This window comes from Tamandua tetradactyla, chromosome 13, assembly GCF_023851605.1.
Source record: "Tamandua tetradactyla isolate mTamTet1 chromosome 13, mTamTet1.pri, whole genome shotgun sequence".
Taxonomy (NCBI): Eukaryota; Metazoa; Chordata; class Mammalia; order Pilosa; family Myrmecophagidae; genus Tamandua; species Tamandua tetradactyla.
This window is the reverse complement of record NC_135339.1, coordinates 94,602,503-94,625,436: the sequence shown is the minus strand read 5'-3', so window position 1 is coordinate 94,625,436 and position 22,934 is coordinate 94,602,503. Positions and strand designations below refer to the sequence as shown.

Genomic DNA, 22,934 nt, shown 5'->3' with positions numbered 1-22,934 from the left:
AACTCTTTTTAACAACATGAGAGACTAGTAAGGTGTCATCTTCCCAAAAACTATTTTAGAGCCACTCTTTGTAAAGTTTTCCAACATTCTTGTTTTTAATGATTCAGGTAAATTTTGTGAGCTCTGAAATTCATCTTCCAAAACCTTTAAAGTGAAATTTAATAATTGTGAAAAAATAAGCATGACATGAGAGAAGGACCATGTGAGTGAACGAAAAAAAAAAAAAGGAAAGTAGAGAGAGAGAAAGAAGAGAACCGGGTAGGTGAGAGAAGTCGGCAAAAGCAGACCGCAAGAGCTACAGGTATTTCAATGATCAGACAAAGATAATAAAACCAATACGCATAACTGTGACCTAAGAAATAAAAGGAAGAATGAAATTTTTCTGCAGGGAGTAAGAAACTGTATAAAATTTAAAACCAGATTGAAAGATTTAATCTTAGCAGCTTAGCCAAAGGTGAAGAGAAAATTAATGAGCCATAAAACAGATAAAAGACATTATCTAGAAATCAATCCAAAGATAAAAAGAATGAAAAAATTGGAAAAAGAAGTTAAGAGATATGGAGAAAAGAATGAAAAAATGTTTAATTTATGATGAATTGAGTTCCAGAAGAGAAAAGAGAAAAAGTAGGACAGAGGGAATAAAAGATACCGAAGAGCCAAAAGTGATACTTTTATATTATTCACAAAAGACATAAATCCACATGTTCAAGAAACCCAATAACTTTCAAGCAGATAAAAAATGTGAAAAGAAGTCATTGACATCATAATTTAAATTTTAAAGCAGCTTTGTCTAAAGGGTTGGCAATTAGGGCCTTTCAACATGAAAAAGTTAGAGTGGACATAGCTCAAATACCCCTAAGGAGTGGGAAAAAGATCAGAGGTGATGGTGGAGTTTTACAGAGAAGGTGGGGTTTAACAAATGAGTATGAGTGCTGAATAATTATACTGATGTTTCTTTTAGTCTCCAGTATCTTTGAGCAGTTAGAAGTAAAAACCTACAATTGTGGAATTGTAACCCATACCAAACCCTGAAATTTGTTCTGTAACTGATTGTTGCAAGGTGCTTTGAAAGTTATTGCTTTTTTGTATATATGCTATTTTTTCACAAAAAATATCAATTGTGATGATGAATGCACAGCTACAGGATGATATTGTGACCCATTGACTGTACACTTTGGATGATTACATGGCATATGACTATATAATACATATCAATAAGAAATAAATAATTAAATTAAAAAGGGTTGGCAATAAGATGACAGCTGCCTTCCAAATAGCTATGTTGGAAGCCAGAAAACATGGGGATGATATTTTCAGCATGTTGAAAGAAACATTAATTGCTAAACTAGAGTTGTATGCTCAGTAAAAACAGTTTTTGAGGATAAAGGAAAAATAAAGACATTTTCAGACAAGATAAACAAAAACTGAGAGTTTGCCACCACAGACCCTGCTTTAGTTTGTTAAAGCTGTTGGAATGCAATAGACCAGAAATGGAACGGCTTTTAAAAAGGGAATTTATTAAGTTGTAAGTTTACAGTTCTAAGGCCACGGCGATATCCAAACTAAGGCATCTAGAGAAAGATAACTTGACTCAAGAAAGGGCTGATGACGTTCGCGGTTTCTCCATCAGCTGGGAAGGCACATGGCGACGTCTGCTCGCTTTCTCTCCTGGCTTCTCATTTCATAATGGCTTCCCCGGAGTCGCTCCAAAGTCTCTTGTCTGTGTCAGCCTTGAAGCTTTTTCCAAAATGATTCCCTCTTAAAGGGCTCAGTAAGGGACCCACCTTGAATGGGTGGAGACACATCTCCATGGGACCTAATCAGAAGGTCCCACCCCTAACTGGTTGGGTCTCATCTCCATGGAAAAAACTTAAACAAAAAGATTCCACCCAGTAATATTGAATGAGTTTTAAAGGACATGGCTTTTCTGAGGCAAACAACACTTCCAAACCAGCACAGAGCCTTCCTTACTAAAGGAAATTCTAAATTTCAGGTGAAAATAAAGTTATCCCAGATAGAAGGGTGTGAAGTGCAACAAGTTATAAAAAACACAAAGTAGTTGAAGTGTGAATAATGTTAAGCAAAATTTTGTTTTATAAAACAGAAACATTATGTCTAGTAAGGTTATAAAATGACACAGTTAGAATATATGATACAAAATAACCTACAAGTCACGGTGGAGGCAGCAGAACTACAATGTTTGTTCCTTCGCCTTTTTTCCTTTAGGAGGAGAGTAAAGGTATTGCTTGGCGTCAGCTTTAGCAGGTTGATTATGCATTTTGTCATTTCTAGGGTAGCCACAAAATGGATGGAAACAGAGTGTATGGTTTCCAGATGCGCTCAGGGGGAAAACTGAATGTTAAAAAGGAATCAGGGCAGGCAATGGTGGCTCAGTGGCAGAGTTCTCACCTGCTGTGCTGGAGATCCTACCCATGCAAAAAAGTAATAATAATAAAATAATAACAGCCAGTCTTTCAGCAAGGAGAATCATTACCCTCCCCCTACGTGGGACATGGCGTTCAGGAGTGAAAATCTCCCTGACAACAGGGGACCTGACACCCAGGGATGGACCTGGCCCCGGCACTGTGGAACTGTCAATGCCTTCCTGACCAAAAGGGGGAAGAGAAGTGTAACAAGATAAGGCCTCAGAGGCCAAGAGAGGCCAGAGGAGTGAAAAGGCTGTTTTGGAGGCTGCTCTTAATGGAAGCTTCAGTTAGATAGTGCTAATTGCCATGGTTTGCTAACCAACCCCCCCATCACTCTTTTTAACACTTTTATTTTTTATTGTATGATGTAACATATATACAAAGCAAAGAAAGAAGAAAGCAATAGTTTTCAAAGCACTCTTCAACAAGTGGTTACCGGACAGATCCCAGAGTTTGTCTTGGGCTACCACACCATCGTCTCAGATTTTTCCTTCCAGCTGCTCCAGAACATTGGAGCCTGGAAGGAATATTTTTTTATCATCACAACTCTTGTTAACTCTTAAGAACACCTAGGACTTGAACTGAGACTCTATAAAGGTCTCATGCACTGTTTGCTTTCCGGAAAACTATAACTCCCAGAGGGTTCCTAGGCCAGCTAAATCCTGAAGCCCAGAGGGACCAACCTCTCCTGGATTATCAACTAATTACATCCTTTGTCCCTTAGTGTGGACACCCCTTTCCATCGGAATGGCATGGCCCAAAGGTCCCTATCGTTTGGGAGAAGAATCGGAGCAGAAGGAGGAGATAGAACGTAGACAATTGGATTTAACAAATGAAGATGGCTGCTGAATCACTCTTTCTTTTAGCCTCCCGTGTTTAGGAGCAACTAGAAGGAAACATCTGAAATAGTGGAATGCCCATAGAAGACTCTAGGATCTTTTCTGTAGCTACTTGTTGAAGTGCACTGAAAATGATTGGCTTTCTTTCTTTTCTGTGTATATATATTATATTTCACAATAAAAAAAGTTTAAAAATGGAAGACAGTAATCATCCTTGAGCAGGCTGTGTGAACGAGCATCTGCCACACACACAGGGCGGTGCAGAGAAGGCTTCCATTTGGAAGTAAACACCGACTTGCTTCATTTAAGGAGACACCAGGCTGGCACACTTTATTCATGGATTAATTAATTCAATTAAAATTAATTGCATTGTCTGTTCTCTGCAGCTTTGAATTGCAAAACCAATTAAACTTCTTTAAAAAAAAAATCAATCCAAAAGAAGGAAACAAAGAAGAGAAAAACAAACCAACAAAAGGTGGGACTTCAAGAAAGTACAAAATAAGACGTCAGCGTCTGGTCAGAGAATTCCGCGGTGGCAGCATCTCGTTGTTGTTCGCTGTCCCCAAACCCACCCCTAAAAACAAAGAGCCCCCAGGCTGGCAGCAGGACAGTGTCCTGAGCAGAAGTGAGAAGCAGTCAGCATGCTCCACCCTGTTTTCCCACCGAGCACAGCTGCGAGCCTGGAGGAGCAGCTACTGGCGGGGTCTGAGATGTAAGCAGTGGCTGCGAGACTGGGGGAGAGCGAATTCAGAGTCCCACCTGTCCGGTGCTGAGTGAACTTCTGTTTTTCCCTCTCCTATTCGCCAGCCTAGACTAACGCAGCCCCAAGTCGACACCGAGCTGGCAGAGGCAGCAGGACAGGCCGGCAGGTACAGGGGGGCAGGCCGCTCACCCCCACCCCCGCCCCTTTCCTTTCCTTCAGGTTCTAGCGTTGCAGTTCCCACGTACGCCAGTAGGGGGCAGCAACAGGGGTCTCGGGGGCTAAACTTCTCCGGGAGGCAGGCTGACTTCCCAAAAGGGTGGGGTCAGCTCCTAAAAGGATGGGGTCAGCTCCTGCTGCTTTTTATTCTCATTCTCATTCTCTCTCGCTCGCTCTCTCGCTCTCGCTCGCCCTCTTGCTGTCTCTCTGTCCGTCTCTTTATCTCTCTCTCTCTCTGACTGTGTCTCTGTTCTCCTGGCATGTGGTCTGAGATGCAGGGCAGTAGCCAGAAGTGTGTGAGAAAGCAGGGTATAAAGCAGCTTTCCAGCAGAGTGACCACCAAGGGGAATTCCAGGAAACTACGAAGTATTGGGAAGACTGCAGAAAGGAAGGTGCTATGGGCAGGGACCTGGCAGCCCTGTTTTAACTCCTAGGTATACCGCTGAGCTGCACGTGCAACTAGCAGACCCTGAACAGGCAGGGACTCGGAGAACTGAACAGGGGACAGACCACCCGGCTCCCGCTGGGCAGTGCAGGGCGGTGCATGCAAGGGACAGGTCTTAGTAGAACTGCAAGGCCTGAGTCCACCAAAACAAAAATGTCAACATTCTCCTTATGAGGTAAATGAAATAATTATGTCAAAATGTCCAGGGCACCATGCAGAGTTACAAAGAATCTTTAAAATCTCAAATAGAACATGAAAAGTTAATCATTTTGGCCCTCTAAGGCCGAAATGACAGAGAGGCAGGGATTGTCTGGAAAGACAACTATTGTTAAAGTGCTGCAATAAATAAGGGCAAAATTGGAGGGATAAATGATCTCAGCAAAGAAATAGAAAATATAAAGAAGGCCCAAATGACAATTTTAGATCTAAAAGGTAATAACCAAAGTAAAACCTCAGTGGATGAGCTGAATAGTAAAAGGATAACAGAAGAAAGAGGCAATGAACTTGAAAATTGAGCAATGTGAATGATCCAATTCGTTTAATGGAGAAGAAGATTGGGAAAAAATGGAGAGAAACAGGGCTGTGTCAATATATGGAGCAATATCAGGAGGTCTAACGTGTGTTGTCAAAGTCCTAGGAAAAGAGGAGAATGTGGTTAAGAAAAAAACATCTGAAGAAATAATGGCTTAAAACTTGCTAAATTTGGAAACTGAAAACAAAAGAAAATTACTGAAAGCAGCCAGAGAAAAATAAATGCATTCTGCATAGGAGACCAACAACTTGAATTATGGCAGAAAACACAGATGACAGAAGGAAATGAAGAAAAGAACGGACTGAATTCTATATCCAGAGAAAATACCCTGGAGAAATGAAGAGAATTAGAACATTCTCAGATGTAGGGGAACGAACGGAACTGGCTGACAGCAGACTTGCTAAGAGGAGAAACCTCACAAGGAAGCACTAGCTGGACCTAAAACATAGGGAATTATTTTGGAACAAAGACCATCTAAACTTAAGATGAGAGAATGCCTGGAAGTAATGGATGGGAAAAGGCACATCATGCAAATACCAGCTTCCGCCTCCCCCACCAAAAGTGAAACTGAACTAAATGTTATGCACAAGAAACGCACGTCAAATATAAAGACAAAAACAGGTTGAAACCAAAAGGCTGAAGAGGAAAAAGCAAGCAGATTCTAAGCCGGCATGGCTGTGAACGGCCGGCTTCAAGGTGGAGAGTCCAGGGGCGGTGCCCGGCGGTGAGAAGTTGATGAAGGGACACAGTGAGAGGACAGGTGAGGCACCTAAAGCTCCCGGTCCACGAAGCAAAAATTGGCGGACGTAACAGGAAAAGGAAGAATCGTCAAAGACTTTAATGCCCACCCTTCCCTTAGTGATTTATAGAACATGTGGACAAACCGAAATGGCACAGGAGAGAAGGTGTGGACAAGATGACCACCGATTTGCCCCGATTGACCGCCAGGACAGGCTGCCCAGTGACAGCAGAGCCCACCCTCTTCTCAGGAGCCCTGAGAACACTCTCCTAGATGTGCCGCCTGCTGGACCAGCAGCAAATCCAAGAAACCTCAAACACCCGAAACAACACGGAGTATGTTCTCTGACCACATGGTATTAAATTAGGAATCAATAATAACGTGATAGCGAAAATCCCCAAAGCTTGGAAATTAAACATCATATGTCTAAATAATTCATGAGTCAAAGAAAAATATCACAGGAGAAATGAGAAAGTATTTTGAGCAGAATGATAATTAAAACACTATATACCAAATTTATGAAGGCAACTGAAGTACTCCTTAGAAGAAAATCTATACTTGAAATGTTTATCTTAGAAAAAGGTGAAGCGATCATCAATCTTCAGAAGCTAGGAAAAGAAGAGCAAATGAAATGCCAAAGAAGTGGGAGGAAGGAGCAGAAATCAATCAAACAGAAACAAACAATAAAGAATACCAAGAAAGCCAAAAGTTTGTTTTTGGAACAATTAATAGCACTGATGACCCCTTAGCAGGACTAATTAAGAAGCAAGAAAAAAAGAGAGAGAGAGAAAGTAACAAATTATCAATATCAGCAAAAAAGAGGGGAACTTCACTGGAGACCCAGAGGTATTAAAAAGGATAATGATTGGCTATTCTGAATGATTTACACAAATGAATTTGACAACTTGGAGTGGATTCCTCTAAAGACCCAATTTATTAATACTAACACAAGAGAAGGCAGGCAATTTGAATAGCCCTATACCTGTAAAATATATTGAATTCATAATTTTAAAACTTCTCACAAAGGAAACTCAGGCCCAAATGCCTGCAGAGGAGAATTCTAATAGACACTTAAGAAAGAAATAATGCTAAAAATACATAAACTCTTTAAGAAAATTTAGGGGGAAGAAACATTTCTCAACTCTGACAGCACCATAACCCTGGTGGAAAAGGACATTGCTAGAAGAGAAAGTTAAAGACCAATATTTCTCATGATTCTTCATGCAAGCATCCTCATCAAAATGTTCGAAATCACAGAATATACAGGAAGGACAGTTTGCTCTGGCCACGTGGGATTTATCCTTGGGATGCAAAATTGATTTAACATATGAATATCAACTGATGCAATTCACCATATCACAGATTGGAGAGAAAAATTATATGATCATTTTATTAGACATGGAAAAAGGCAATTGAAATAGTTTCTCAATAGAAAAACATCTCAGCAAACCAGGAACCTTCCCCCACCTGAAATAGAGTATCTTCAGAAAACCCACAGCACGCATCGTCCTTAATGAAAATGGATGCAGCTCGCCTCCTCAGGTCAGGACCGGTGAGGGTGCCCACCTCAGCACCTCCAGTCACTGCTGCCCAGGAGGACATGGCCAGAGCTCAGGCCTGTCAGGAAATAAAAGCATGAGGTCTGAAAAGTCAAACTAAAACTGCCTTCTTACCATGATTATGTTCATAGATGATGTAATTTGCAGACCACAAGATTACATGCATCGGAAGTGTTAAGAAATCTACAATATAACTCGAATGGTAAGTGAATTTAGCAATGTCACTGGATACAAAGCCAACAGACAAAATCAATTTTATGTCTACAAACTAGAATTGGCAAATGAAATTTAAAACACAGTACCATTTATAATAACACCCTAAAGCATAAAATACCTAGGAATAAATTTATCGAGAGATGTGCAAGCCCTCCGCACAGAATCTATAGACCATCACTAAAGAGATTTTAAAAAGGCCTAAATAAGCTGAGAGATAGCTCACGTGATGGATTGCAGGATTGGCATTGCTAAGATGGCAATTCTCCCCAAATTGAACTCTACTTTCAATGCAATCCTAGTCAAAAATCCAGCGGGATTTTTTTGTAGGCTTTGACAACTCATTCTAAATTGTACTTAGAAGGGAAAAGGACCCAGGATAGTAAAAATATACTGAAAAATAAGAACAAAGTTTGTAACTTATATATCTGGCTTCAAGGCTCACATAAAGCTACAGGTTTTGAGAAGATATTGGCAAAAGATAGACAAACAGTTCAATGGAACTGATTCCAGAAATGGACCAGGCCTTGGACAAACTCAGCAGGGAAAGGGAAAGCTCACTGTGGCTCTGGAACAGCAGAATATCCACGTGGGGAAAAAGAGCCTTGTCCCTCCCTCATACCACACACAGATCTAATCCAAGGTAGACCAGAGTCCAAGACGCCACAATAGGAACTAAATAGCTATGAGAAAAACACACAAGAGAATCTCTTTATTTTCCTGGGATAGGTAAAGCTTCTTAGGAGGAGATGCAGAGAGCACTAACTACAAAGGAAAACAGTGACAAAACAGACATCATCATAATAAAAACTGCTCATCAAAAGATACTGTTAAGAAAATTAATAAGCAAGATACACCAGAAAAAAATATTTGCTACACAAATATCTAAGGAACTTGTAGACAGATTACACAAAGAATTTCTACATCACAACAATAAAAGGATACACAATTCTAATAAAAGGATAAACAACCCAATAAAAATATGTACCACAATTTGCCTAGGCACTTCCCCAAAAGAGATATGAATAGCCAATAAGTACATGGAAAAGTGGTCAACATATTTGACATTGAAGAAATGCAAACTGAAGCTGCCTTGAGATAATAATACACACCTATTACACTGAACGAGGTTTATTTCACCACATATGGAACGCTTGTAAACTGCTCATGTGAGTATAAAATGGTACAAGCACTCTGGAAAACTGGCAATTCCTTAAAAGGTTAAATATATATTTACCTTACAACCTGCAATTCCGGTTTTAGATACTTACCCCCAGACAAATAAAAACATGTTCTCAAAAAGCTTGCATAAGAAATGTCCGTGTCATCTTTGTTCATAGTAGCTGGAGACTGCACCCGGCCCAGGCGCCATCTGAGGGGTGTGAGCAAAACGACCGTGTGGCCTGGCATGACAGAACTGCGCTCTGCCATGCAGGAAACAAGGAGCTGAGTCGTGCTTCTACACTGATAAATCTCAAACACAGCACATGAGCAGAAGTGATACTGGGCTGTTCACAGGAAGGTTTCGAATAAGCTAGAGGTGGTGTGAAGACACACCACGCAAATGCTTCTTCGTGGCGGGTGAGAGGGAGGGCTGTTGCCGGGGGAGGGGCAGGAGGGAACTTTCTGGAGTGATGGAAACACCCACCTCTGGAGAGGAGTGGGGGCTGCGCGAGTGCCTCGCTTGTGGCCCGTGACGGAGCTGAGCATTTAGGAAGTGTGCAGGTCACCGCGTAAACTGCATCTCAGGAAAACGTGCTTATAAAGCAAGACCCAAGCCATATATACAGTATTAGTTCATGTATACAAAACTCAAAAATAGGCCAACATGTTCAAGGATGAGGGGTGACAAAACTGTACAGTCAAGTGTGAGCCTGAGGACAGCACAAGCCAGGACAGTGGTCAAGTGTGGGGAGAGGTGGGTGGCCTGGGTGAGGGCACACGGGGCTTCCCGGCATGCTCTGCTTCTTGTCTGAGGTGTGGTTATGTAGGTGTTTATTTTATAATTATTCTTTAAACTGTACATACGTGTTTTATAGACTTTTCCATATTGTGTTAGCTATCCCAATTTTTTTAAATGTTAAAGGAAAGCCGCCAAGATGGTGGCTTAGTGAGGCGTGGGATTTGGTTCATCCTCCAGAGCAGCTAGTAAATAGCCAGCAACAGGACAGAACAACTGCTGGGGCCACATCAGTGACCAGACACACAGCGTACCCCAGTCTGGACAAGCTGAACCTGCTGCGATGCGGCACCCCCAGAACTGTGAGTCCCCCAAGCCTGGAGGCTGGTGCCCCTCCCCTACAGGCTGCTTCCCAGAGGGGAAAGGAGAGACTTTACCAGTAGCAGGGGTTGAGTGCAACCAAGCTCCAATTGTGGAATTAATTAACAAACTCTGGCTACTAAAAACAGGCCCCCAGCTCAGATGAACTTCGAGTAAAAGCAGAGATTGCTGGGTTTTGTCCTAGCGCAGAGGGGGCAGGGCTGACAGAAATAGGAAAAACAAAAAAATGAGGTGTTTTTTCCTTTCTTGGATTTGAAAAGGTCTGGGCCCTGAAGGAAAGGAGGGGGCACATAGAAACTGGAGATACACAGAGCAAGGTACCAACTTAAGCTCTTGATTGGCAAACCCAAGGAACAGGATCCTGCTCTGAAAGGATTTTTCTTTTTCTTTTTTGTGGCTGTGTTTCAGTGGCTTAATGACTCTTTGGATACAGCTGCCAGGCTTCTCGGGCTCCAGCTGCTGCAGGCATGGGCAGAATTGAGCTTGTCTGAGTGTTTGTCTGGAGCCTGTGCCTTCCCCAGGAGAAGGGTGAGGCCCAGCTCAGGTGGATTCCCTCTCTCAAAGAATTCAGACCCCAGGGTATGGAAAAGTGAAGTGAATAAAGCCAGCCTACAACCTAGGACGTTAGATTTCAAGAGGCAGAAGATAGGATTAGTGAACTGGAGGATGGGACACCTGAAATCCAACAAGCAAAAGAAAATATAGGGAAAAGAATGGAAAAATATGAGCAGGGACTCAGGGAATTGAATGACAACATGAAGCACACGAATGTACATGTTGTGGGTGTCCCAGAAGGAGAAGAGAAGAGAAAAAGAGGAGAAAAACTAATGGAGGAAATTATCACTGAAAATTTCCCAACTCTTATGAAAGACTCAAAATTACAGATCCAAGAAATGCAGCGTACCCCAAACAGAATAGATCCAAATAGGCATACTCCAAGACATTTACTAATCAGATTGACAGATGTCAAAGAGAAAGAGAGGATCTTGAAAGCAGCAAGAGAAAAGCAATCCATCACATACAAGGTGTTCTAGTTTGCTAGCTGCTGGAAAGCAATACACCAGAAACAGAATGACTTTTAAAAAGGGGGATTTACTTCCGGAGAAGATGGCGGCTTAGTAAGACATGCGGGTCTTAGTTCCTCCTCCAGAAAAGCAACTAAAGAAACAGAAACAATATGAAACAGCTCCCAGAGTCACGACAGAGACCAAAAAGACAGCGTACCCCATTCTGGAACAGCTGAACGGGCAGGGAGAATCTGCTGCGGTGAGATACCTGAGGGGCGCGCGTTTTCCCGGCCGGGGGCGGCTGGCGACTGGGGTCCCCTCCACGCACGTGGCTCCCCGGTCTGACCGGGAACGTTGGATAGCGGGGCCCTCCCGTCACGCTTGGCGTTTCGGGCCAGCTGGGCAATTAGGACCGGCACTCTCCCAAGCCGCGGCGGCCAGCGACCCCCGCCTCCACGCGCGGTTTCCCGGGCGACTGCTGTGCAGACGGACGAGTGCCACCAGCGCCACCTACTGGGCAGGAAAAGAAAAACAGAGCCCAGAGATTTCACAGAAAAAGCTTTCAACCAGCTGGGTCCCACACCCAGGAAAATATGATCAAATGCCCAGACACCAGCAGAAAATAATGGATGATGCTCGGAAAATTGAAGATATGGCCCAGTCAAAGGAACAAACCAATAGTTCAAATGAGATACAGGAGCTGAGACAACTAATGCTGAATATACGAACAGAAATGGAAAAACTCTTCAAAAACCAAATCAATAAATTGAGGGAGGACATGAAGAAGACATGGGCTGAACAAAAAGAAGAAATAGAAAATCTGAAAAAACAAATCACAGAACTTATGGGAGTGAAGGACAAAGAAGAAAAAATGGAAAAACAATGGATACCTACAATGGTAGATCTAAAGAGACAGAAGCTACAATTAGTGAACTGGAGGATGGAACATCTGAATTCCAAAAAGAAACAGAAACTATAGGGAAAAGAATGGAAAAACTTGAGCAGGGGATCAGGGAACTGAATGACAATATGAAGCGCACAAATATACGTGTTGTGGGTGTCCCAGAAGGAGAAGAGAAGGGAAAAGGAGGAGAAAAACTAATGGAAGAAATTATCACTGAAAATTTCCCAACTCTTATGAAAGACCTAAATATACAGATCCAAGAAGTGCAGTGCACCCCAAAGAGAATAGACCCAAATAGGCGTTCTCCAAGACATTTACTAGTTAGAATGTCAGAGGTCAAAGAGAAAGAGAGGATCTTGAAAGCAGCAAGAGAAAAACAATCTGTCACATACAAGGGAAACCCAATAAGACTATGTGTAGATTTCTCAGCAGAAACCATGGAAGCTAGAAGACAGTGGGATGATATATTTAAATTACTAAAAGAGAAAAACTGCCAACCAAGACTCCTATATCCAGCAAAATTGTCCTTCAAAAATGAAGGAGAAATTAAAACATTTATAGACAAAAAGTCACTGAGAGAATTTGTGACCAAGAGACCAGCTCTGCAAGAAATACTAAAGGGAGCACTAGAGTCAGATACGAAAAGACAGAAGAGAGAGGTATGGAGTAAAGTGTAGAAAGAAGGAAAATCAGATATGATATATATAATACAAAAGCCAAAATGGTAGAGGAAAATATTATCCAAACAGTAATAATACTAAAAGTTAATGGACTGAATTTCCCAATCAAAAGACATAGAATGGCAGAATGGATTACGACCCAGCAATACCACTGCTAGGTATCTACTCAGAGGACTTAAGGGCAAAGACACAGACAGACATTTGCACACCAGTGTTTATGGCAGCATTATCTACAATTGCAAAGAGATGGAAACAGCCAAAATGTTCATCAACAGACGAGTGGCTAAACAAACTGTGGCGTATACCTACGATGGAATATTATGCAGCTTTAAGACAGACTAAACTTATGAAGCATGTAGTAACATGGATGGAACTAGAGAACATTATGCTGAGTGGGTCTAGCCCAAAACTAAAGGACAAATACTGTAAGGTCCCACTGATGTGAACCGACATTCGAGAATCAGCTTGGAATATATCATTGGTAACAGAGACCAGCAGGAGTTAGAAACAGGGTAAGATAATGGGTAATTGGAGCTGGGGGGATACAGACTGTGCAACAGGACTGGATACAAAGACTCAAAAATGGACAGCACAATAATACCTAAGTGTAATGTAACTAGGTTGGAACACTGAATGAAGCTGCACCTGAAATATGGTTTTTTTGTTTGTTTGTGTGTTTGTATCTTTTGTTTTTGTTTTTTTCTTTTTCCTTTTATATATATATATATTTTAGTATTATTATTTTAATTCTCTTCTCTATATTAACATTCTATATCTTTTTCTGCTGTTTTGCTAGTTCTTTTCCTAAATCAATGCAAATGTACTAAGAAATGATGATCATGCATCTATGTGATGATACTGAGAATTACTGAGTGCATTTGTAGAATGGAATGATTTCTAAATGTTGTGTTAATTTCTTTTCTTTTTTTTGATTAATAAAAAAAATTTAAAAAAAAAAGGGGGGGGGATTTAATAAGTAGCTAGTTTGCAGTTCTAAGGCCAAGAAAATGTCCCAATTAAAACAAGTCTATAGAAATGTCCAATCAAGGCATCCATCCAGGGAAAGATACCTTGGTTCAGGAAGGCCGATGAAATTCAGGGTTTCTCTCTCAAGTGAGAAGGCACATGGCAAACATAGTCAGGGCTTCTCTCTAGGTGGAAGGGCACATGGTGAACATGGTGTCATCTGCCAACTTTCTCTCCTAGCTTCTGGTTTCATGAAACTCCCCGGGAGGCATTTTCTTTCTTCATCTCCAAAGTTCGCTGGCTCATGGACTCTCTGCTTCATGGTGTTGCAGCATTCTCTGCTGTCTCTGATTCTCCTGTTCTCCAAAATGTTTCCTCTTTTATATGACTCCAATAAACCAATCAAGACCCACCCAAATTGGTGGAGACATGTCATCACCTAATCCAGCTTAACAACCATGCTTGACTAAATCACATCATCCAGGGAGATGATCTGATTACAGTTTCAAATATACAGTATTGAATAGGGATCATTCTACCTTTATAAAATGGGATTTTGATTAAAACATGACTTTTCTAGGGGACATATATCCTTTCAAACCAGTACACAAGGGAAGCCCAAAATGACTCTGAGTAGATTTCTCAGCAGAAACCATGGAGGTGAGAAGACAGTGGGATGATATATTTAAGTTTCTAAAAGAGAAAAACTGCCAACCAAGAATTCTGTATCCAGTAAAATTGTCCTTCAAAAATGAGGGGGAAATTAAAACATTTTCAGACAAGAAAATCACTGAGAGCATTTGTGACCAAGAGACTGGCTCTGCAAGAAATACTAAAGGGAGCACTAGAGACAGATAGGAAAAGATAGGAGAGAGAGGTGTGGAGAAAAGTGTAGAAATGAAGACTACCAGTAAAGGTAAAAAGAAGAAAACTTAGATATGACATATAAAATCCAAAAGACAAAATGGTAGAAGAAAGTACTTCCCATACAGTAATAACACTAAATGTTAATGGATTAAGCTTCCCAATCAAAATACATAGGCTGGCAGAATGGATTAAAGGACCCATCTATATGCTGTCTACAGGAAATGCATCTTAGACCCAAGGATAAACATAGGTTGAAAGTGAAAGTTTGGGAAAAGATATTTCATGCAAATAACAACCAGAAAAGAGCAGCAGTAGCTATACTAATATCCAACGAATTTGACTTCAAATATAAAACAGTTAAGAGATGAAGGGCGCTATGTATTAATAAAAGGAACAATTCAACAAGAAGACATAACAATCATAAATATTTATGCACCAAGCCAGAATGCTCAAGAATACATGAGGCAAACACTGAAAACACTGAAAAGAGAAATAGACACATCTACCATAATTACTGGGGACTTCAATTCCCCACTCTCATCAGTGGACAGAATATCTAGACAGAGGATCAATAAAGAAACAGAGAATTTGAATAATACAATAAATGAGCTAGACTTAACAGACATTTATACAACATTACACCCCACAACAGCAGGATACACCTTTTTCTTGGGTGCTCATGAATCATTCTCAAGAATAGACCACATGCTGGGTCACAAAGCAAGTCTTGATAAATTTAAAAAGATTGAAATCATACAAAACACTTTCTCAGATAATAAAGGAATGAAGTTGGAAATCAATAATAGCTGGAGTGCCAGAAAATTCACAAATATATGGAGGCTTAGCAACACACTCTTAAACAATCAGTGGGTCAAAGAAGAAAATACAAGAGAAACTAGTAAATATCTCAAGGAAAATGAAAATGAAAACACAACATATCAAAATCTATGGGATGCAGCAAAGGCAGTGCTAAGAGGGAAATTTATTGCCCAAAATACCTATATCAAAAAAAGAAGAAAGAGCAAAAATTGAGGAATTAATTGTCCACTTGGAAGAACTAAAGAACAGCAAACTAACCCAAAAGCAAGCAAAAGGAAAGAAATGATGAAGATTAGAGCAGAAATAAATGAAATTAAGAACATGAAAACAATCAAGAAAATCAGCAAAACCAGAAGTTTGTTCTATGAGAATATCAATAAGATTGATGGACTCTTAGTGAGGTTGACAAAAAGAAGAAGAGAGAGGATGCAAATAAATAGAATCAGAAATGGAAGAGGAGACATAACCACTGACCCCACAGAAATAAAGGAAGTAATGAGAGGATACTATGAATAACTTTATGCTAATAAACTCGACAATGTAGATGAAATGGACAACTTCCTAGGAAGGCATGAACAACCAACATTGACTTGAGAAGAAATAGATGACTTCAACAAATCAATCACAAGTAAAGAAATTGAATCAGTCATTAAGAAGCTCCCCAAAAAGAAAAGTCCAGGACCAGATGGCTTCACATGTGAATTCTACCAAACATTCCAGAAAGAATTACTACCAATCCTGCTCAAACTCTTCAAAAAAAAAATGAAGAGGAGGGAAAGATACCTAACTCATTCTATGAAGCCAACATCACCCTCATACCAAAGCCAAGCAAAGATATTACAGGAAAAGAAAACTACAGACCATTCTCTCTCATGAATATAGATGCAAAAATCCTCAACAAAATTCTTGCAAATTGAATCCAGCACCACATTAAAAGAATTATACACCATGAGCAAGTAGGATTCATCCCAGGTATGCAAGGATGGTTCAACATAAGAAAATCAATTAATGAAGTACACGATATCAACAAATCAAAGCAGAAAAGCCACATGATCATCTCAATTGATGCAGAAAAAGCATTTGACAAAATTCAACATCCTTTCTTGTTGAAAACACTTCAAAGGATAGGAGTAAAAGGGAATTTCCTCAATGTGATAAAGGGAATATATGAAAAACCCACCGCTAACATCATCCTCAATGGGGAAAAACTGAAAACTTTCCCCCTAAGATCAGGAACAAGACAAGGATGTCCACTATCACCATTGTTATTCAACATTGTGTTGGAAGTTCTAGCCAAAGCAATTAGACAAGAAAAAGAAATACAAGCCATCAAAATTGGAAAGGAAGAAGTAAAACTCTCACTGTTTGCAGATGATATGATACTATATGTCGAAAATCCTGAAAAATCCACAACAAAACTACTAGAGCTAATAGATGAGTACAGAAAAGTGACAGGTTACGTGATCAAGACTCAAAAATCTGTAGTGTTTTTGTACACTAGTAATGAACAATTTGAGGGGGAAATCAAGAAAAAAATTCCATTTACAATTCCAACCAAAAGAACAAAATACTTAGGAATAAATTTAACTAAAGATACAAAAGACCTATACAAAGAAAGCTACAAGAAATTGTTAAATCACAGAAGACCTAAATAAATGGAAGGGCATACGGTGTTCATGGATTAGAAGACTAAATATAGTTAAGATGTCAATTCTACCTAAACTGATTTATAGATTCAATGCAATACCAATTAAAATCCCCAAAATTTACTTTTCAGAAATAGAAAAATCAATGATTAGATTTATGCCCCCGGGACCGGTCGGCTACAGAGTTCCCCTGTCTCGCTGCGAGGAAGACCCCAGGCGGGAGCTAGGGAAAGCTCCTGCAGATTTATCTGGAAAGGCAGGGTGCCCTGAATAGCTAAAAGTATCCTGAGAAAGAAAAATGAAGTCAGAGGTCTCACACTACCTGACTTTAAGGCATATTAAGAAGCTACAATGGTCAAAACAGCATGGTACTGGCATAAAGATAGATATACTGACCAATGTAATCAAATAGAGTATTCAGATATAGACCTTCTCATCTATGGACAATTGATCTTTGATAAGGCAGTCAAGCCAACTCACCTGGGACAGAACAGGCTCTTCAATAAATGGTGCCTAGAGAACTGGATATCCACATGCAAAAGAATGAAAGAGGATCCATATCTCACACCCTATACAAAAATTAACACAAAATGGATCAAAGATCTAAACATTAGATCAAAGACCATAAAACAGTTAGAGGAAAATGTAGGGAAATATCTTATAAATTTATATATTATAAATCTTATATATTATAGATCTTATAATAGGAGGTGGTTTCCTAGACCTTCCACCCAAAGCATGAGCATTGAAGAAAGAAAGAAAGAAATGGGAACTCCTCGAAATTAAACACTTTTTGTGCATCAAAGAAATTTGTCCAGAAAGTAAAAAGACAGCCTACACAATGGGAGACAATATTCGGAAACAATATATCAGATAAAGGTCTAGTATCCAGAATATATAAAGAGATTGTTCAACTCAGCAACAAAAAAGAAAGTCAACCCAATTACAAAATGGGCAAAAGACTTGAACAGACACTTCTCAGAAGAGGAAATACAAACAACCAAAAGCATGTGAAAAAATGCTCAACTTCTCTGGCTATTAGGGAAATGCAAATCAAAACCACAATGAGATATCATCTCACACCCACCAGAATGGCCATGATCAATAAAACAGAAAATGACAGGTGCTAGAGAGGATGTGGAGAAAGAGGCACACTTATCCACTGTTGGTGGGAATGTCAAATGGTACAACCTCTGTGGAAGGCAGTTTGACAGTTCCTCAGGAATCTAAGTATAGAATTGCCATTTGACCCAGCAATAACATTGCTAGGTATCTACTCAGAGGACATGAGGGCAAAGACACAAATGGACATTTGCATACCAATGTTTGTAGCAGCATTATTTACAATTGCCAAGAGATGGAAACAGCCAAAATGCCCATGAACAGATGAGTGGCTAAACAAACTGTGGTATATAAATACAATGGAATATTATGCAGCTGTAAGACAGAATAAAGTTATGAAGTATGTAACAACATGGATGGACCTTGAGGACATTATGCTGAGTGAAATTAGCCAGAAACAAAAGGACAAATCCTGTATGGTCTCACTGATATGAACTGACATTAGCGAATGACTTGGAGAATTTCAGATGGTAACAGATACCATCAGGAGAAAGAAATAGGGTAGATATTGGGTAATTGGAGCTGAAGGGATACAGATTGTGCAATAGGACTGAATATAAAAACTCAGAAATGGATAGCACAATACTACCTAACTGTAATACAATTATGGTAAAACACTGAATGAAGCTGAATGTGAGAATGATAGAGCGAGGAGGGTTGAGGGCACAAATGAAATCAGGAGGAAAGATAGACGATAAAAACCGAAATGGTATAATCTAGTAACGCCTAGAGTGTATAATGATAGTGACTAAATGCACAAATTTAAAAGTGTTTTTGCATGAGGAAGAACAAAGGAATGTCAGTATTGCAGGGTGTTGAAAATAGATGGTAATTCATATTTTAAAACTTTAACTTATGTGTTCTCACATAAGCAAAAAATATTTATTTGGTACAAAATTTATATTTTGACTAGTGCATTTCCTATTATAAGTTATATGGACAGCTTAATTGAACACCATAGTACATGGAACCTTGAGTAGGACATGAGATTTTGTAGGTTTGTCCAGAATGATGTCCTGATAAATCCCAGAGTGATTTGAACAGTGAATAAAAAAGTATTCGCAAAGTCCCCTTTGGGGAATGGTGAGAAAGGGGGAAAATTCAACTTCCCCAAGTGGAGAATTCTTGATACTCTCATAAGCAGTGGGGACAACAAAAGTAATAGGCTGAGCCCCCAATCTTGGGGCTTGTTCATACGAAACTTAACCCTGCAAAGGATAGGCTAAGCCTACTTAAAATTAGGCCTAAGAGTCACCCCCAAGAGAACCTCTTTTGTGCTCAGATGTGGCCTCTCTCTCAGCCAACACAACAAGCAAACTCACTGCCCTCCCCTCTCTACATGGGACATGACTCCCAGGGGTGTGAACCTTCCTGGCAACGTGGGACAGAAATCCTAGAATGAGCTGAGACTCAGCATTAAGGGATTGAGAAAACCTTCTCGACCAAAATGGGGAAGAGTGAAAGAGAGACAAAATAAAGTGCCAGTGGCTGAGAGATTCCAAACAGAACCGAGAGGTTATCCTGGAGGTTATTCTTATGCATTATATAGATATCACCTTGTTAGTTAAGGTGTAATGGAGAGGCTGGAGGGAACTGCCTGAAACTGTAGAGCTGTGTTCCAGTGGCCAAGTTTCTTGAAGATGATTGTATAATGACATAGCTTTCGCAATGTGACTGTGTGACTGTGAAAACCTTGTGTCTGATGCTCCTTTTATCTACCTTGTCAAGAGACAAGTAGAACATATGGCATAAAAATAAATAAATAATAGCGGGAACAAATGTTAAAATAAATTTAGTTGATTGACATGCTAGTGATCAATGAAAGGGAGGGTAAGGGGTATAGTATGTATGAATTTTGTTCAGTTTTCTTTTTCTGAATTGATGCATATGTTTTAAGAAATGATCATGATGATGAATATGCAACCATGTGATGATATTGTGAGTTATTGCTTATATATCAGCAATGGAATGATTGTATGGTAAGAATGTTCGTGTTTTTATGCGGTTATGTATAATAGATAGATAGATAGATAGATAGATAAAAACAAAAAAAAATGTTAAAGGAAAACCAGAAACCCACTGCCTTAGCAAAGGATGGCAGGTACAGAGGGAGCCTTAGAGAGCGCCTCACTCCATCTCACACAGGCTGAGGCTGAGGATGTCTTAAACAAAGCTGGGGCACTGTCAGTTGCCCCCAGAGCTCGCCCGAGCTGCAGCTCCTCTCCCTGCAGGTCGGACCCTGGCTCATCATGAAGGATGCACTTGCTGAATCCATTGGAAATGAAGTGCCAGAGTCATAAAATCAGAAACACAGCCCAAGGGGGCTCCCATTTGGGAGAATACAGATAGCAAGGGAGCTTTCCCGGTCAAGGAATCCTTTGGTTGTAAAAGTTATCGTTATCAGGAAAATGTTGACCGTGCCGACACGGCCTGTGAAGGGTTAATCTGGAGTTTGACTCTGAGCTTTCAGTTCCCACTGGGGTCCCGGCTCCTGGACCTGGGGCTCCACTGGCTGAGCGTGGTTGTGCTGATGGGGACACGCTCAGCTGTGAGTGGCTGAGCCCTGCTGCACTCAGGCCCAAGTGCCAAGGGATCGCTGGGTGTGATGGAGACGTTTCGGTGAGTATATATGCTACCACAATAATTTTTTTAGTTAAAAAAAAGGAAAGCAAACATATTGGCTCACACACTAGAAAACAAAGGTGCAAGGGGCTGAATTCGAGTGCTCAGCGGCTGGACCCTGTCCCCCCCTCCCTCGGATCCCACCCTCCCCCTGGCTCCACTCGTCTTTGGTGGCTTCACCTTCCAGGTGGGTGGCGGCAGGACAGCCACTGGCCACCCACTGGACCCCTGGCACCCTAGGTCAGGGGCCCAAGGAGGGCTCCTCTCTCCCACTGGCTCCCGTGGAGTCCTGGGCCCATCTGGACTGAGAAGAGGGGCGTTTGCAAAGGAAGACTGCGTTGAGCTGGCCCACAGGGAGGGGCGGCGGCAGGCCAGCTGGACAGGTGTCCACTCTCGAACAAATGTGCAGGAGAAGCTGGGCACGTGTCCTGGCATCTGCCCTGTCAGGCACAGGGTCATGAAGGATTCCACACGAGACAGCAAGTCAAAGATTTGTTAGAGAGAAAACGGGTAAGAGGCCGAAGGGAGCCACCAACACAGAGGGCTGAGGAAAGCGGCTCAGCACCCCCTCAGCACCCTGTAAAAGAAAAATTTGCAGCTGAAAGACTGAGTAACCAAGGGGCTTGTTGACTCAGGCTAAGGTACCTGGAGGAGGTGCTGAGACAGCATGCAGAGCGAGGCGCTGGCAGGGGGGCATTAGCCGTGGAGCAGATGCCAACCGTATTTCTAGCATCCGGGATGGCTTCGTTGTCTGGGGGGCCCAGCACCTGCCAGCAGAGCACCTGGTTCGCAGCTGGCTCCTTGGACCTGCCAAGGCCGCTGAGGAGGGGGCGAAGGGGCTCCTTTTGCTACACCTAACATGTCCCCAAAGCAACTGAAATGGCCCTGGATGCTCCATGCCCTAAACGTCACACACTCGAGGTGGTCGGCGTGAAGGGCGCGGCCCCGTGGGCAGCCGGAGAAGCCCACCCGCCCTGCGGAGGTGCTTGCGTGGCTCGTGCCCGAGGCGGATGGAGGAGGCACCTGGGATGCCGTGTGGCTCGGACGGGGTCCGCTCCCTTCCCAGCCAGACTTGCTAGAACTGTCCACACCCGCCGACATCTCTCTCTCTTGCTTCTTGGGGCGAGGCTGCTCAAATGGGAAGCCCAGGTATCACCCTGAACCACACCCCACCTTGAGAACAGCACGGGCTCCCTGTGCATGGAGAACGCCCATGGGGTGGGTGAAAACTACGCTGCTCTCGCCCCCTCTGTTGCCACTCTTGGCGCCATCCTATGCACCCCGGTCTGCAAAGAGAACGATCTTCTGAAAACACAGCTCTGGCCACACCCACCCCCTGTGCGCCGGCCTTCACAGACCCTTGTTGTCCTCAGAAGCCCAATACTTTGTCCGACCTGCGAGGCTCTCCCTGACCCCTTCTGCCTCCCTGACTCCTCTTTGTACGCTCCCCATTTGCTCACTCTGCTTATGAATAAAGGATGGTTATTGAATAGTGAAGAAAAGTAATGACTAGTTCACTCCGCAGCCCCGGGCCTTCGAGCACGCGCGTGTAGAACAGAAGCGCCCTTCCTCCTCCTCTTCCGACCTGGCTCAATGTCCCTTCCTCAGGAAACTTTGGGTGGGTGGATGACGTTAAGCTGAGCTGAATTTAAGGGGAAGAAACGTGTTCATCATTTGTGAAGCAGAGTGAACAAATAGGACAGGGTGTACAAAGAGGATGGGTGGATGATCGATGGGCAGACGGTTGGATGGATAAGTGATGGGTAGATGGATGGGTGGATGGATGGTCGGTGGATGAGTGGGTGGGGAGGTGAGTGGATGAATGGATAGATGGACGGATGGGTGGATAGATGATGGCTGGATGAGTGGGTAGGAAGGTGAGTGGATGGGTGGATAGATGGATGGGTGGATGGATAGATGATGGGTGGATGAGTGGGTAGGAAGGTGAGTGGATGAATAGATAGATGGACGGATGGGTGGATAGATGATGGGTGGATGAGTGGGTGGGTAGGAGTGGATGGGTGGATAGATGGATGGGTGGATGGATAGATGATGGGTGGATGAGTGGGTGGGTAGGAGTGGATGGGTGGATAGATGGATGGATGGATGGATAGATGATGGTTGGATGAGTGGGTAGGAAGGTGAGTGGATGAATAGATAGATGGACGGATGGGTGGATAGATGATGGCTGGATGAGTGGGTAGGAAGGTGAGTGGATGAATAGATAGATGGACGGATGGGAGGATAGATGATGGGTGGATGAGTGGGTAGGAAGGTGAGTGGATGGGTGGATAGATGGATGGGTGGATGGATAGATGATGGGTGGATGAGTGGGTAGGAAGGTGAGT

The 22,934-nt window shown here is 42.0% G+C and overlaps 1 protein-coding gene and 1 pseudogene across 1 annotated transcript in view; one reads left to right on the top strand and one right to left on the bottom strand.

Annotated features, from left to right (window-relative positions):
* The window catches only part of JAKMIP3 (Janus kinase and microtubule interacting protein 3), a 166,285-nt gene that overhangs the window by 134,280 nt on the left and 9,071 nt on the right, over nt 1–22,934 (bottom strand). The window lies entirely within an intron of this gene.
* The window catches only part of LOC143653442 (protein FAM114A2 pseudogene), a 30,954-nt pseudogene that overhangs the window by 2,075 nt on the left and 5,945 nt on the right, over nt 1–22,934 (top strand).